The sequence below is a fragment of the Engystomops pustulosus genome, chromosome 1 (genome assembly GCF_040894005.1).
Source record: "Engystomops pustulosus chromosome 1, aEngPut4.maternal, whole genome shotgun sequence".
Lineage (NCBI taxonomy): Eukaryota > Metazoa > Chordata > Amphibia > Anura > Leptodactylidae > Engystomops > Engystomops pustulosus.
Window position 1 is genome coordinate 194729903 of NC_092411.1, and position 15291 is coordinate 194745193.

General features: G+C 39.6%; 1 protein-coding gene across 12 annotated transcripts in view; it reads left to right on the top strand.

The window, feature by feature from the left end:
* Positions 1-15291, top strand: part of SLC4A4 (solute carrier family 4 member 4) — a 149897-nt gene that overhangs the window by 25096 nt on the left and 109510 nt on the right. The gene's annotated exons all lie outside the window — the stretch shown is intronic.

Consider the following 15291-nt stretch of genomic DNA (forward strand, 5'->3'; position numbering starts at 1 on the left):
TGGAGCATGGTTGTTCCCAGTCCAGCACAAGCAAATACATGTAGCGGATCCAGCTTTACACAACCATCCAGGGTCAGTAAAAACATAGCAATTTATTTGATATTCTCTAAAAATTCACAGAGGCAGATGGACATATAGGAGAACACAGACATACACAGCGTAAATGCCTACGCTTTTTGGAAAAATCCTTCATCATGACATATGTTTTTACTGACCCTGGATGGTTGTGTGAAGCTGGATCCGCTACATGTTTTTGCTTGTGGATTGAGAACCAGTGTATTTCCAATAGAGCTCACAGATAAGCGGTCACCCATTCACTCCTGAATGACTACGAATAAATTCGTAATATGGTATACCTAGAATACATGGACAATGTTACACATTTCTGTTTGCTATTATTTTTTGGCATATCCTAAAAAGTGGTTGTCCTGGGAACCCCTTAAAATAAGTATTCCCCCACAGTGGGACCCCTTCTGTTAGCTAGACCCATAAGCTTGAATATAGCTATGCTCTGGAGTATTATTGTCTCCTCATATTGTGTTTCTCCCAAGTAAAACATCCCCTTTAACTTACTTAAAGTCATATAAGATAACACAATATAATCAAGAAAAAAAAATGTAGAAACATATTTATGTAGAAACATATTTATGTTCAGGTGTATATTTTACATTGCCACCATCCACCAGGAAATATGCATGTTCTTAATATATACGCAAAATCATGTTACATCCCATTGAAAGTTCATTTAAGTAAAAGTCGTGACTTACAGATAATTACTTCCTGCCAACTTGGATAAAGGACATGGTGCAACCTGTTCTTACTTACCTGATACTGTATGTTGATTTCGTAAGAGGATTTATGACACGTCTGAAGTAGCTTGTGGCATGTCTCTATGCAAGACAACCTGGCTCCTCATTCATAAAACACTGTGAGGAATCAGGGTTTAGATATAAAACTAGTAGAAACTTTTGACACCTTTTGAAACCTAGATACGGGTGCCTTAATAATGTCACATGATGTAGCCTGAGCCAGAGCCATAACCTGGACCTCTGTACTATGCCCCCAAACTATAAAGTATAGTTTATAGCACTGGACTTTATTACAATGATAAGGCTTACATTGAGTGTAGGGGGTTTGGTTTATGGTGTAAATGAAGTCTCTTAACTATGATACTATGCTTTCTTCCTATATCCAACCCCTGCATAACGCTACATAGATGGGAAGCTAAAATGGTAACATATGACAGACCATAGTATTGCTCATCATAGAAAATACAGAATGACATGTGAACTATCAGACTAAGGGAACATTTCTATCCATATTTTTGAAAAATGTATTTGGACGAGAGTCTTTATTTTTGTCCTAACAATTTTCTACATCAAGGTTGTTCTTACACCTAAGGAAAAGCTCCAGTTAGTCTGGGCCAAGACAGAGGGACTTGTTGGTGCACCCAAACCAGTGGCACATGTACCGTCCTCCAGGCCAAGTTCTGGCAAAATGGGCCAGGTTTATGAAAATTGTCTAAAAGAAAAAAAAAATTGCCAATAGACCAATCACAGGACAACTTTCATTTTCAATTATAAAAAAGAGCTGCATTGTGCTGTAGGAAAGAATTATTAAAGATAATAAAAAAGAAAAATAATAATAATAAAGAAAGAAAAACTCAGTTCATCCTCTCCTATGAAAGATTTTTCCAATACCATTCCATTATTTTTGGAATTTCCCCATTATCTACTTTCATTGGATGTATGACTTAAGTGAAACTGATATGTATAATAGTAATAAGTTAGCAAATACATGGCCATAGTCTTCTTAGAAAAAGGTGCAATGTATAGGACTAGTAATAGGATCACAGGCAGCAGTGTTACTGTATATCATACTTCATACTTTAGCCTGGGTGAATGTGCAGCTGGTGAAGTCTATAAAAGTTCTCTGTGTGAATGAACGCTCCCTGCTGTAGTCGTAAAAGGCACAGGCAGCTGCTTTTTCTTGAGGTTGCTTTAGTTGACAGTGAAATGTGGATACAGTGGGAGGAAAACTCTACAGGGACTTTCAGGTCAACTATACTGTATCAACATAACAGAACCTTAATAACTGATTGAGACGTATTTCTAATAAATGTGTTTAGCTGAATAGGAGACCCTATTGATCCTCCCCCCACTTGATAACAGAAATCTATGGCTCCATTTTTCCACCACTGTATGGAGAGGGCTCATAGGTTGAACCCTCTTTTAGAAAACAGGTATGCTTACTCATAGATCACAGTGGACACTGTGGATTTGAATTTGTTATCCATGGCCGCATTCTTAAAGCAATGTTTAAAATTATGCCAATGAGCCACATACTCTAGCTCCTCTGTGATTTGGCTTTACAGACTGTTACACTGTCTCACCCCCCCTGCTCCCTCAGCACTGAGAATACAGCAGAAAGTGCTCACTGCATAAGTGCTGTGGAAGCAAAGGGGAGGGTGAGACAGTGTAACAATCTTTAAAGCCAGATCACAGAGTTCACAGGCTCATTAGAATTATTTCTAAAAGTTGATTTTAGAAGGAAGGCGGCTATGGATAACAAATATAAAAAGATTACCACAGTCGCGTCGCCTGCTTCTATGAGTAAGTTTCCCTGGTTTATCATGCTTGATTTTTAGGTTAGATTTCTTTAAAATCATTCCTCAGGAGTTCTTTTTTTTATTATAACTCTATATGCCACGATTGCTTATTACTAAGTTTTTCTAATTACCCAGGGGCGCCAGACTATGTCACCCAAGTTGATCAGGAAGGAAGCACTAGAAGGGAGTGCATATATTAAAATATAAGGCTCCCTGAAGCACTCGGGTGACATTGCCTGAGCGCCCCCAGGGTAATTTGCATATTTGCTTTTATAACTCTATATTTCCGTGATTGCGCCATATAAAGTTATAATAAAAGAAGTCTAGAGGAACGATGTTCCTCAGGAATGTATTATTATTAGGACACATCTACCATCAGTAAACTGTTGGTAGATGTCCTTAAGGCTACATTCACACTGCCATTGCCCGTCGTACTGTAGCACGGTGGGCAACAGAAGCGCGCAGGGAGAGGAGGAGGAGGTGAGTGCAGCTAATCCCCGCCCCTCTCCATAGGAACATATGGCGTATGGCGCCAGACTACGGAGAAAGATAGGACATGTCCTATCTTTTTCCGGGGTACGGAGCGGTACGGTGCCGCACGTGTGTAATGGATTTAAAAAATCCATTACAATGTGAAATAATAATAAATAATAAATAATATTATTAATAAAATGAAGCTTTTTGTTTGTAATACTGTTGTAATGTAACGGTAAAGACAACCGCTGAAAATATAGTTATTATGAATGTATTGATTTCATTGGCTAGTTTTCCAGTGTTGATGCTATTTTTTCAAAACATTTCCTACTGTGCATCTCAGTGTAACTAAGATAATGTTATTACTTATTACTAAGTCATGCTCTTTGGAAATGTTAACATAATGAAAAATCCATTTCGCATTAGGCCTTTATATTACTGTAGAAAGATTTATTTTTCTGTATCCATGTTTATGACCACCTTCATCTGTAATATAGTGATTAGTAAGTAACTCAGCTGTGATGGAATGATATAATTTATGTTGTTCCCATAAACGTAAAGGGGGGATTTATTTAGACTGGCGCATGGTGCTGGATTTACTAAGTGGTTCCAGCTTCTTAGTAATTCCAGTGCAACACTCATGATAGAGAGCTCCTATATAATCTGACATCTCAGTAAGCTTCTGTCTTGTTGCCTGCAAGAGCCTAAGTAGATGGAGGCAGGGGCACTGTTCCTTAAAATAATTACAACATTTCTTGTATTCCCTTACACTATCAATGCAAAGTTTGATTAATAGTTATTGACCATTTAAAGGGAATCGATCAGCAGAAATTGACCTATTAAACCATTACAAGTATCTTGTGAAGCAGACACCTTCCAGATGATGTTTCTTTCATACGTAATGGTGGCATTAGCTAGAAAATCCGCTTGGAAGTGAGATGTAAACTGGCTGTATAAAGTCACAGAGGCAGAGAACTCAGCACAGAAGTCAAGCTATTCTCAACTCACAACACCTCTACTATGATTGAGATCATGCACCAGACCTCTAGAGAGCCGGTTACTTATATCCCTGGATGCAAGGGCATCAATCCCCATGGGAGGGGCATTCTAAAGTGTTAAGCGCTAAACTTCAGTTCTGAACTCTCTGCCCAATATATTTTATACAACCAGTTTACATCTCACTTCTAAGTAGAACACGGGGCCATGAAAGAATTACAATTAACATGCTTAAAACATACTGTTAGCGGTATATAGAGTCTTTTTCTGCTTACAGGTTCCCTTTAAGTATCCATAATGTGCAGGTATGTCATGCTGATTGAACTGAGGAATAGATGTACTACAAATTTCTCTGAGAGCTCAAAATACTTATATTATACTTTATTCAGGTCCAGTCTTCAAATGACCTCTAAACCGACTCACTATGGCAGATTTATCAAACTTTTGGCTTGCCTTTTTCTTAAATTGTTGAGACTTTCCATGGCCATTGTGCTCATTTGCAATTTGTCCCTAAAACAGTCTCCCTTCAAAGTTCGCCATTGTCTTGTTTTCACCTGAATCCAGATATGAAAGTTGTGACTTTTTTTTTTTTTAAAGTCGCAATTTTGGCACAAATTTATGGTTGCCCCTGCCCCTGTAATTCTTCATTATAATGAATGTCCACAAAGGGAGTAAAATTTTAAATAACAGCTGATTACATATTAGCTGTTATTAGCTGTTATTATTTTAATAACCCATTTGAATATTAATTATGCCTACCCCTTTACTACAGTGGTGACGCTACAGTCCGGCTTGCAGATAGGAAGTCCTGGCATCATATTTCTATATAATGCTGGGACTCCCGCTCTGTGTGCAGTACGTGTGATCACACCAACATAGGGGCCACTTCCCACAGGCTGCACATGTGTGCATGCATAAACCCTAACCCTTACGACATTACAAAAATAATTTTTTTTATTTCAAAAATAACTGATACATATATTAATTCTTCCACATTCTAGTGACATATAATATTCAAATAATGTTCAGAAGTTTATTTCCAAAACCAAAATTAAAAGTTTACAATAGCATGTGGGTGAATCACATCTGTAATAATAAATTGTAATTAGAAGCCACAAAGTATCACCTCCCTTTCTTGAGTTGTTGGGCTAGCCTAGTTGTAACTTTCCTGGGGAAGTCACCATGCCTCATGACTCCAGCTTGTCACTATGACGTAGACTTAAATCAAGTTTGTCAAGTCCTGCTCTGCAAACAGGACAGGGGGAAGTTTCCTTGTGTCAGAAAATATGGGCATTGTTTCCAAGAAATGTTGAGTGTCGGTTGTAATGTTTGTTTCATGTCAGTAGGAAGCAGGATCAGATGCAATGAGGTTAGAAGCAGCTGAGGATACAAAAAACACAATGGTTACTACAGCTTTATTAACATGCAGGCTCTATGACTAATTAGAATAATCCATGGTATTATTAAACTGGAGGAAGAGATTGCTGTGTCTTTGGATTCTGTCCCCAGTTATCTTTAGATTTTTTAATACCTCCAGTGTCATATAATTCCCATAAAGTGTTAAATAAAGGGCATCTAGACAGTGTAGGTAGTTGTGTACTATATATACTTACCAGGGGCGTACCTAGAACTGACACAGCAGGCCCCATAGCAGCTTCTATGGCTGCTACCTCTGTAGTTATGCCCCTGGTACATACCATAAAGCTGGAAAGAGCACTGTGAGATCTCATGTGTCAGTTACCATCAGTCAAACAGCTATGCTCACTGTGCTCCTCCCAAAAAGGACTAAGCATTTTTTGCCATTCTAAAGGGGTGGTGGTGGTGAGCTGGTGAGGGGTGGAGTTAAGTGAGCCATCAACTCTTAGAGTCGGCTCTTCCTTGAACGACACATCACAAAGCCAGCCCCTGTGACTTAACAGTGGATTTTGTTCAGGGTGCAAGGTAAGTTATAACACACAATTATATTGTAATGCAAAGGCTTAGAAAAGGCAGAGAGGCAGATTTGCACTGCAGGTGTGAAGGGCTTCTGCAAACTGTCTTTAGTGAAAATGAGGTTCCTGGTGACAGGATCACTTTAATAGAGGCAGAGGACCTGCCTTTGATTATATATTTTCTGCACAGTGCAGTCTTTTCAGGGTTCTCTGCACCTGCCTGCAGAAGGGAACCACCACTCAGCTCCCTGATAGCTCGGGAACCCTCCTAAACCATGTGCCATAAATACACAATGGTTCAGTCTTTTGGGTCCTGGACCACCCACCGCAAATCAACAGTTGGCAGTCCAGAAGCAGTTAAGACCCTTATTATTTAATTATCCTGCATTACTTGTGTAAACAATATTGCTTATAGACAATCTACTGCATTGTACTGTAGCACCAAAGATGATATGTTAACCTAACCCAAGGGCCCTTTACAGTGCAGTCTCATATGCATAGAAATAACCCTGTGAACTCTGCAGCAGAAGCCACAACACTTCTAAAGGCTCTGTCCTGTATAAATACTCAACCATAAAAGTGCAGGTGTATAGCACAAAGAGAGGAAATTAGGTTGATTTATTCCAATTTATATGGTGTTTTTTTCTGGCGTCTTATTCCTCAACAACGCAATGTATACAAATTAGGAATGGATGAGGACTATGCAGATAGCTATATACAGGGCACTGACCTTCAAACACTAGGAAATATTTTGCAACTCTTTAAAGCTTTAGTTAATTAATGATACAGGAAATTCCAAAATCAAGGCTTTTATTTTATGTTTTCATCTCCAATGTCATCATAAGCCGACTGGAGATCTGCATCTTCTGTGGACCATGTTTATTCTCCTACGCACTGACGCGTTGCAGACAAAAACTATGCTTGTATTTGCTTTGACCTTCCTGTAAATAAGCTTTCGCACTTTAGCATATTGGTTTTATGTTGGACTAACTAAGCCCATTAACAAAAAGCAGACAGCAGTCAACATAAAAACATTAAAGCTAACCTGTCACCACACTATCCCCCCAAGCCTACAAACGGTAATATGTACATCCCCTGGCCCAGCTGCATTCAACACATGTGAGACCATAGTGTGGTGAATTTTTTACATGTTTAGATTGCACTTGTCCGATTATGATTGCAGTCTTGTAATGGAAATGTGTATTTAAAGGGAATTCTTTTATCAGAATTTAACTTCAAGGGGTTGTCCACTTTCAGCAAATATGTGATATGGTTTGTGTGAGGAATGTTTATACAATTTTCCAATATACTTTGGGTATCAATTCCTCACTGTTTTCTAGATCTCTGCTTGCTGTCCTGCTGAAGGAAGCCGCTTTGTTTACGTCCAGTGGATAGAAATCTGACCATGCATGTCCATCACATCACATGGACAGATTTACTGGAAGTAAATAAAGAAGCTTTCTTTAGTGGGACAACAAGCAGTGATTTAGAAAACCGTAAGGAATTGATACAAAAAGTATATTGGAAAATTGTATAATTTTTCCTTACACAAACCATATCAAATATTTGCTGAAAGTGGACAACCCCTTTAACTTACTGCTATTTTATGTAGGGCTGTGCCCACCCATTTCCTCCACACCTTTTTTTTAATTTTCCAGTTGATCCTTTCAAGCCAAAATGTGATTTTAAAAATATGCAAATGAGGCTGAAGTGCTTTGGGTTGCTTGTGCTTAGGTGCCATGTGCTTAACTTTCTGCACTGAGTTTGTAAAGCCAAAATCATTTAATCTATTAACTATCCTGTATTTGTGCAAACATTTGAAATAAAATATAAATAGGGGAACAAAAATAGATGGATAACATCAAATAGTAATTACAGAATATCTGATACCCTCATAATTGACCTCTATTATACAAAGGACCTTACTACTTGTGGCAGTTTTTACCATACAAAGCAGCAAACAGTGTTATCAGTCATGGTCCATGAGGGAGGAGCTACACTGCAAATTGTAGAGCAGGTTCTATTCCAACCCTATAGACATGAACAGAGCTCGGCACCGCTGTAGATCCGGCTGCAAGGGCCCACAAACAGGGGATCACTTCTCCCTGTTTGGGGCCCGTATTGTACACATGTGCACATGAATGACCCCTAACACAGAGAACTGATCGCTAGAGGTCCAGATTATCAGACCTCCATGGATCAGATTTGGATGACTTTTTCTATAGATAGGCCATCAGTATGAATTAGCTCACCGGGTCTGTAAGCTACCACTTTCACAGTTTGCAGGATTAAGACTTCTATCAGATTCCCTTTAATGTGAAAGAAGTTCATATTTTATGTTATAAGCCTCTCACTTTGTTGTCCTCATGAATTGTAGTCAACTTTCCATTTAAAGTTTTATGCTTGTTTATTGCATCTTATTAAACTATTGTCCATTACACTGTTTATTTGACTTTTCATTGCTTCAGGCTGCTGTAAAAGAGTATTTTTTTCTAGGGTTCATGCATATAAAATAAGGTTTATATTGCATCTATAACCTCTGTGCCACCTGTAGTCATCATGAGGTTCCTAAGATAAAGATTTTCTGGGTCACATTACAAATTGTTTTATTGGGTAAAATTGCTATATTGTTGGCAAAATGATCATTGTAGTTAAAGCAAAACTACCATCCTATGGTAGGTGCTGCCATAACATACTGTAGATCCCAATTGTTTTTCTATTAAATCATTATATAAAATATAAACCATTAAATAAGTTACATTATGATTCATGCAAATGAGCTCCGGAGGCTCCTGGGTCATGTAGTAGCTGCGGCGTGAAGTGGGAGTAAAGGCTACTCCATGCCCCAGCAGCCTGTTTTGACACTTCCTACCACCTTCTTTACAGCGTGCTTCCTCTGCCCCTTATACCATCTTCTGTACAGCACGCTTCCTCTGCGCGCTGTACAGAATGTGGTAAGTGGCGATGAAACAGGCTACTGGAGGGTGGAGTAGACTTTACACCCCACGCTACTACATGCCCCAGTAGCCTCCGCTGCTCATTTACATAAATTATAACATAACTAATTTAATGGGTTATACTTTATATGATGAATTCATAAAAAAAGAACAATGGGTACTTATGTTATGGCAGCAACCTACCATGGGATCTACCTTATTAAGTATCATTTTAGAAGATTACCATCTTTAAGCCAACTGGATCTTAACATGCAGCCTTTTAATAGATCAGTTTCAGTAATTATATACTTCTTTTATAAAAGAAGAAGTGTAACTGTTTTCTGAGCTACAATATTGATGGCCAACCTGAAGGATAAGTAATCCATATCAGATTTGTGGGTGTCCAACACTGCAGATACCTGGTCTGACCACTACACAGACAATAGAGCTGTGTCTAACTGCACCCTTTCAGCTGTTAATCCGCTAGCATTGTATTAATTAATGCAACACTAGAGCACACGGGTGGGGCACACCCTGATCGCATATGCATTTCCAGTTTAAAGCATGTGATCGGTATCAATATTTTTTGCCTTATATGTACTTATCAGTTCCCCAAGTTCCAAAAATACACCAACAATATAAGCTTTATACTTTGTGTTTTGACGATTTATGTGCATTTTTGTGCATTGTTTTGGTCTTTTATATAGTCTTGTAGTAGTGTGGTCTACAGCTGCCCCATTATGGGCCCCTATGGCTAATTATTGAACGACTGCTTAGCTTTATGTCGTTATTCTTCCTAGTGAGAGTACGTACAGGATATCTGCTGTCATTAGTTTCTGATAGCTCTAGTACAGTGTTACAGACTGGATTCCCATGGACTGAGGTTTGCTCCTTGTTAATTGAGCAGCAGTGCTTGGCAGGAGGGTGTTCGTTTGCAAGATGCAGATAACTAGATAATTGCCAGGCGATTACACAGCACTTACTTTCTGCTTAGTAATCCGTGTATAATAGACCTTAATTGCGGAACAGTTATGCGACTTCTGTGTGTCCGGTAATGCCGAATGTTCAGGATATAAAGTCACCTGATGGCCCCTGAACATGGCACGCAATGGACTGCATTAGTATGTTGTAAGAACTGAAAGGTGTCATTTTTTACATATCAAAACGATTCAACTTCCTCTGGCCGGTTTAGTTTTATTTTATTTGCATTTATTAGTAATGCCTTAGCTATGGCATTAATATTGCCTTGTTTTTTCAGTAAATTGCAGTAAAACACTTCAATTGCTGCAATTTTAAAATCAATTAAATGGGGTTCTATTCAAGTGCTAGTGGGCTATTTAGTGACTGATGAAGGTATAGCTCACAAATGTAAAAGTACAAGATTGATTGTCGCTAGGTATTTTGGGGCCCCTCACTGGAAAATTTTGTGGCCCATCCTCCTTATAAGCTTTCCATGTTATTCTTAGGAAGTTGTATAGAAGTAGCACTCAAAGCCGTCTGGCGTATTCATGAGGGGGCAGGATTAGGAGGCGGTGACTGCCACATGAAGTCTGGCATTTACCGCCGGCCTATGGAGTGGGCAGAGTGGTCCAGGGAAGAGGCAGCGCCTATTGTACTACGAGGCAGTGTCTGCTAGCTTTATCAGAGGGTTCCGATAAAGCTAGCATTTTATCACTGCTAAAAATGGCCTAGTGCTAGGAGCTGTTTATAGCTGTTTTATGGTTGACAGGTCCTCTTTAAGCATTAGATACATAGCTACAGCAGCAGAATCTAAATATCTACTTAATGACAGGAGCAGAACCAAGATGGCTACATGGATAAGTTACTATAACCAGTAGATATGTTGTCAGAACCATACCTTTAAATAAATACAGGAAAAGAACCAAACCTACTACATAGATACAGGACAAAAACCGAGCAGAGTATGACAGACAGCCTTATATTGCACTAGATTTATAACAGTGCTGCTAAATGGTAAATCTGACAAAGTATAAGATTGTCTCCATGTAGATTTCCCCCATAGGAGAAGATAACAGAGAATCACAGCACAGAGGATATGCTGCAGAATGGTGGGTCATGTGTAATACCAGCACATGTAAGTGTAAAACTGATGACAGATGAAGCCTTTGATCAGAGGACATGGGTAGAATAATGTACATATTGCCAAAGAGTTTTTACAAAAAAAATAAATAAATAAGCCAGATCAAAGTTTGCCTTTATGTATGCCAAGTCCCATGGGAGTGGGTGGTGGCTAGTGAGGATTCCTGCCCCCCCCCCACACCTCGGTAAACCGGTACATCATGCATCGATTTAAAATTTGAATAAAACTCCCATGTCCACCACATCTCCTCCCTCCGTCCCCCCCCCCCCCCAGTACGTCATACATGTCTGCCCCAGTCCTCACTGGCCACTACCATGGGACTAGGGACATACACAAAGGGAAACTCTGATCTAACATGTCTTCTTTTCGGAAGAAGCCAGTTTTACTACAAAAACTTTTTGCCAATATGTACACTATTCTTTATTGGGATATGTGGGAGCCAGAAAAAGAGCTCCTGATGACAGGATCCCTTTAAACAGTTTAATTATAAAAGGAGTTATCCCAAAACAAGTTACTAGGACATTGGAATATTTTAATCCATTTTAGTGCATATTTCATTTAATTAATTAATTCACTATTTTTGAAGAAGTAGAGTCAAATTGGCTTTCGATCTTGACACTCCGATAATCTAATCTCCTCTCCCTCTAGTCCGATAGACGTTAATTACTATTTTTGCAGCACTTTTCTCTCTATATTACTTTGGATTACCGAACACTGAGTGGGATCTCAGTCCTTTGGCTTAAGGCAGCTGAGTTTTTTGCGTCAAGGAGAGGCATGAGGGTGTCCTATGTGGACTGAAAATTACTGTTGGAGATTTACAGTACCCGATCAGGACTTTTGGCGAGCATATCAAGTGGAGACCTGTTGAGCACCCCAGATAGGGCTCTGGTTATATTTTTCCCTTTCATCCTCTATCTGCTTTTTGTTTCCTTTTTCTGCTGTGAATTTGAACAAGGAGGGAGTAGTAAATACTGGGGCTCTGGGGTCCAGGCCCCCCTGCTGGGCAGGCCTCTGTAGTGTGCCCCACTAATCTCATCCTGAAGGCGGCCGTGTATACTTACAATACACCTATACATAACCATACAGACAATAATATGTTGACATCTTAAAGCCCCAGTAAGATTTCCATCTTATGAAACTTGGCGTCAGCTGATTCTTGACTGCTGCCCCTGACATTACAGATTAAGAAGAAAAGAAATGACCTCACTAAGGGACATGCTTTTTTCAAAAATATGGAAAATATGTGTGAGCTATTACACTCCCATGACTTTCCATTATAGTATACACTGTTAAACAGATTACCAAAAAAAAAAAAAAAGACATTGTTTATATTCATAATGGTAGGTATGAATAATACACATTGCACTATAGGAAAGCAACGGATTAATAATTGATGCAGTTCTTTTGCGAGTGTTTGTTTCTTCTTTTAACCTACATAGGTGTTAATTATCCAGGAAATACAAAGAATTCTAGGTTGAAAGTAAAATGGTAAAACTGATATCCCCGCTGTAGGTTAAACTGAATAATATATAACATAAGGTGTAAATGGTAGAACATTCTGCATCTTCGTCACTGGTCTCATGTGGCTCATTTGGCTCATACAACTATAAATCTATAAAAATATATATGTATTTGAACTAAGGTTCAACTGATGTAAAATTGTACTTTGTACTGTATAGAAGGAAGGCATAGCAATTACATCCTGAGAGAGCCCAAAGCCTGAGAGAGCCCAAAGACCCCTGTACCACATGAATAGAATGGAGTTCTTCTTTAATAAGTGATGCTTATTAAAGCAAGAATATTGTACACAAGCACAATTATGGTTTATTATTATAGTTTAAAGCTGTGACCTCTCTTTTCATTGGCATACATTCAAATTTGGGGCTTTTCCAAAATCACCTTGTTTGAACTTCACTAAGCAGACACTGCTGTATTACCCATCTTGTTTTGTGGGTTGACAATGTGGTTACATTATCAGGGTACAAGGTGTATATGTACGTTCATCTGGCTACTGACATTGTACTAACACACTGACACATAGAGAGATCAGACAGATCAGAGATGATTACACAGAGGCTGATAGACCATTACACTGTTACACTCTGGGCACTGCTACATCTCACAGATCTGTGCCTGCATTCCCCTTCCCACAGATCACTTATCTCCTTGTAGATTGTAGTTTGCAGCCTCTCTCTCTGCTCACCATGTGCTGACAGGATGTAATCAGTGAGTGTCTGTGAGCTCCATGTAGGGGACAGACAGAAACTCAGCTCCACGATCTCATCCAAGATGGCGCCCGACCCTAAGAGAAGTTACACGGTCGTGTATAGGGGAAACTGAAATTATGTACAGCAGGACTGATAGAGACAGGTTGGACTTATATCTGTGAAATGCTGATTTTTGTTAATAACAGTGAATTAGAGAATGTGTTATTTTTGTTATCCTGAATACATATAAGAAACTTGTCTTCATGGGAATACTCCTTTAAGGCTCAGTAGACCGTAGAAAGCCTCTAGCAATTGATGGAGGAATCAGTTTATGTGCCAGATCTTGTGACATCTACACGTACTTACAAAAGATAGATAAAATGGAGGGTCACTTCAACCTGTAGCAGGTAGTCAACATTATGCCTATTGTTACTGCATGTATTCTGCCAGTGTGTCTGTGCTTGGATGTTCGCTCTGAACAAGACAGTCTTGTTCTTATATACATGGCTCCGCAGTGCTGGCAAATCGTTTCAGTTTTTTTTCTGGCCCAGTGCCCGGCCTCCTACAATAAGCTTTAGGAAACCCAGTGTAAATCTCTGGGTTTACAGCCGTGCATGTCATCTTTGCTGCCAGCCCTTTACTGGCTTTGTAGGTCACTAGAAGCGTTGGTAGAATACATGAAACTTCCCATATGGGTGTGACATTAGCATGCAGGGCAGTTCCTGTAATATTACTACTCACAAATTATCTGGGCAAACATCAGAAGTCAGGAAGTATAACAAACTTCCCACACATAATAATTATCAGTAGATTAAATTTACCACTTATGGAACATCAAGCATTAATGTAATGGAAACAGTTGTATCTCACCGCACAGATTAGATTTAGATTACTAAATGACAGATTATCACGTGACAACACACAAGCTATAGGAAAGATGACCTCTAGAAGACTATAACTGCACCTCTTTTTCCTGTTACTTTATGCATTGGACTCTATGGAGAAGAAAAGTAAGGTGAAAAATACATAGTAGTATATATAATGTATAAATACAATCTTGTACTTCCTAAATACGATCCAGTTAGAGACTAGTGATACAGAACTCCAAAATTCACTCCAAGACCCCTTCCACATGAATGTTATGGGGACATATATCTGCAGTCGGATATATGTCGGCATAGATGCCTATGGCGTCGGTCATGGTACGATTATGCCACAGTAAAGTCGCCGGGAAAAAGATAGAACATGCGGTATCTTTTCCCATAAGTACGGCCGGCTCCAGGCATCCCTATGAAAAGGGGGGGTGAGCAGCACTCATCCCTCTCCCTCCGCATAACACATGCATGCAGCCTAATAACCATGAAAAGGGAACCTGCAGAATGAAGCACAGAGGGGCTTATTTACTAAGGGTCCACCTATCGCATTTCCCTTGAACTTCCCAGCGTTTTCGGGATTTGCACCGCTGTGACAGGTATTTAGAAGGGGATTGTGTCGAATTTTGGGACAGCTACAATGGCTTTCATGCGACAGAAATCAGGGGGCAGGCCGTTGGACGATCCGACTGATTTGAACTGAGGGTGGGATTTAAGTTTAAAATTGTTTCACAACCAATGCCCTTACGTACACTGGGAAGAAGATGGTGAACTCCAGCGGATCTGATCGGTGAAGCGACACATGCAGGATATCGGGTGCACGATCTTAGTGAATCGTGGCACAGTGCATTCTGGTCGGACAATGCACATCGGGGAATGTGCCAGGGACAGGTAAGTAAATGGGCCCCGGAGTCTGTATGCAGGAAGCATGGCATAGAGCAGAAGAAGATATACATATGTCACATAGAGTCCTATCTGCAGACATCATGTTATAAAGCAGTGGAGGCTGAGAAGTCATTGTAATTAGTGTTCTTTCTGGAGACAGCAGGAGCAGCTGACCAGATTATACATTGAGCCAGATTTACTATTAGTGAGGCAAACTGCACGTAATGTGTAGCGGTCGACACATCATGGAGACTGGATCACCATAAATGTGATGCACGGTG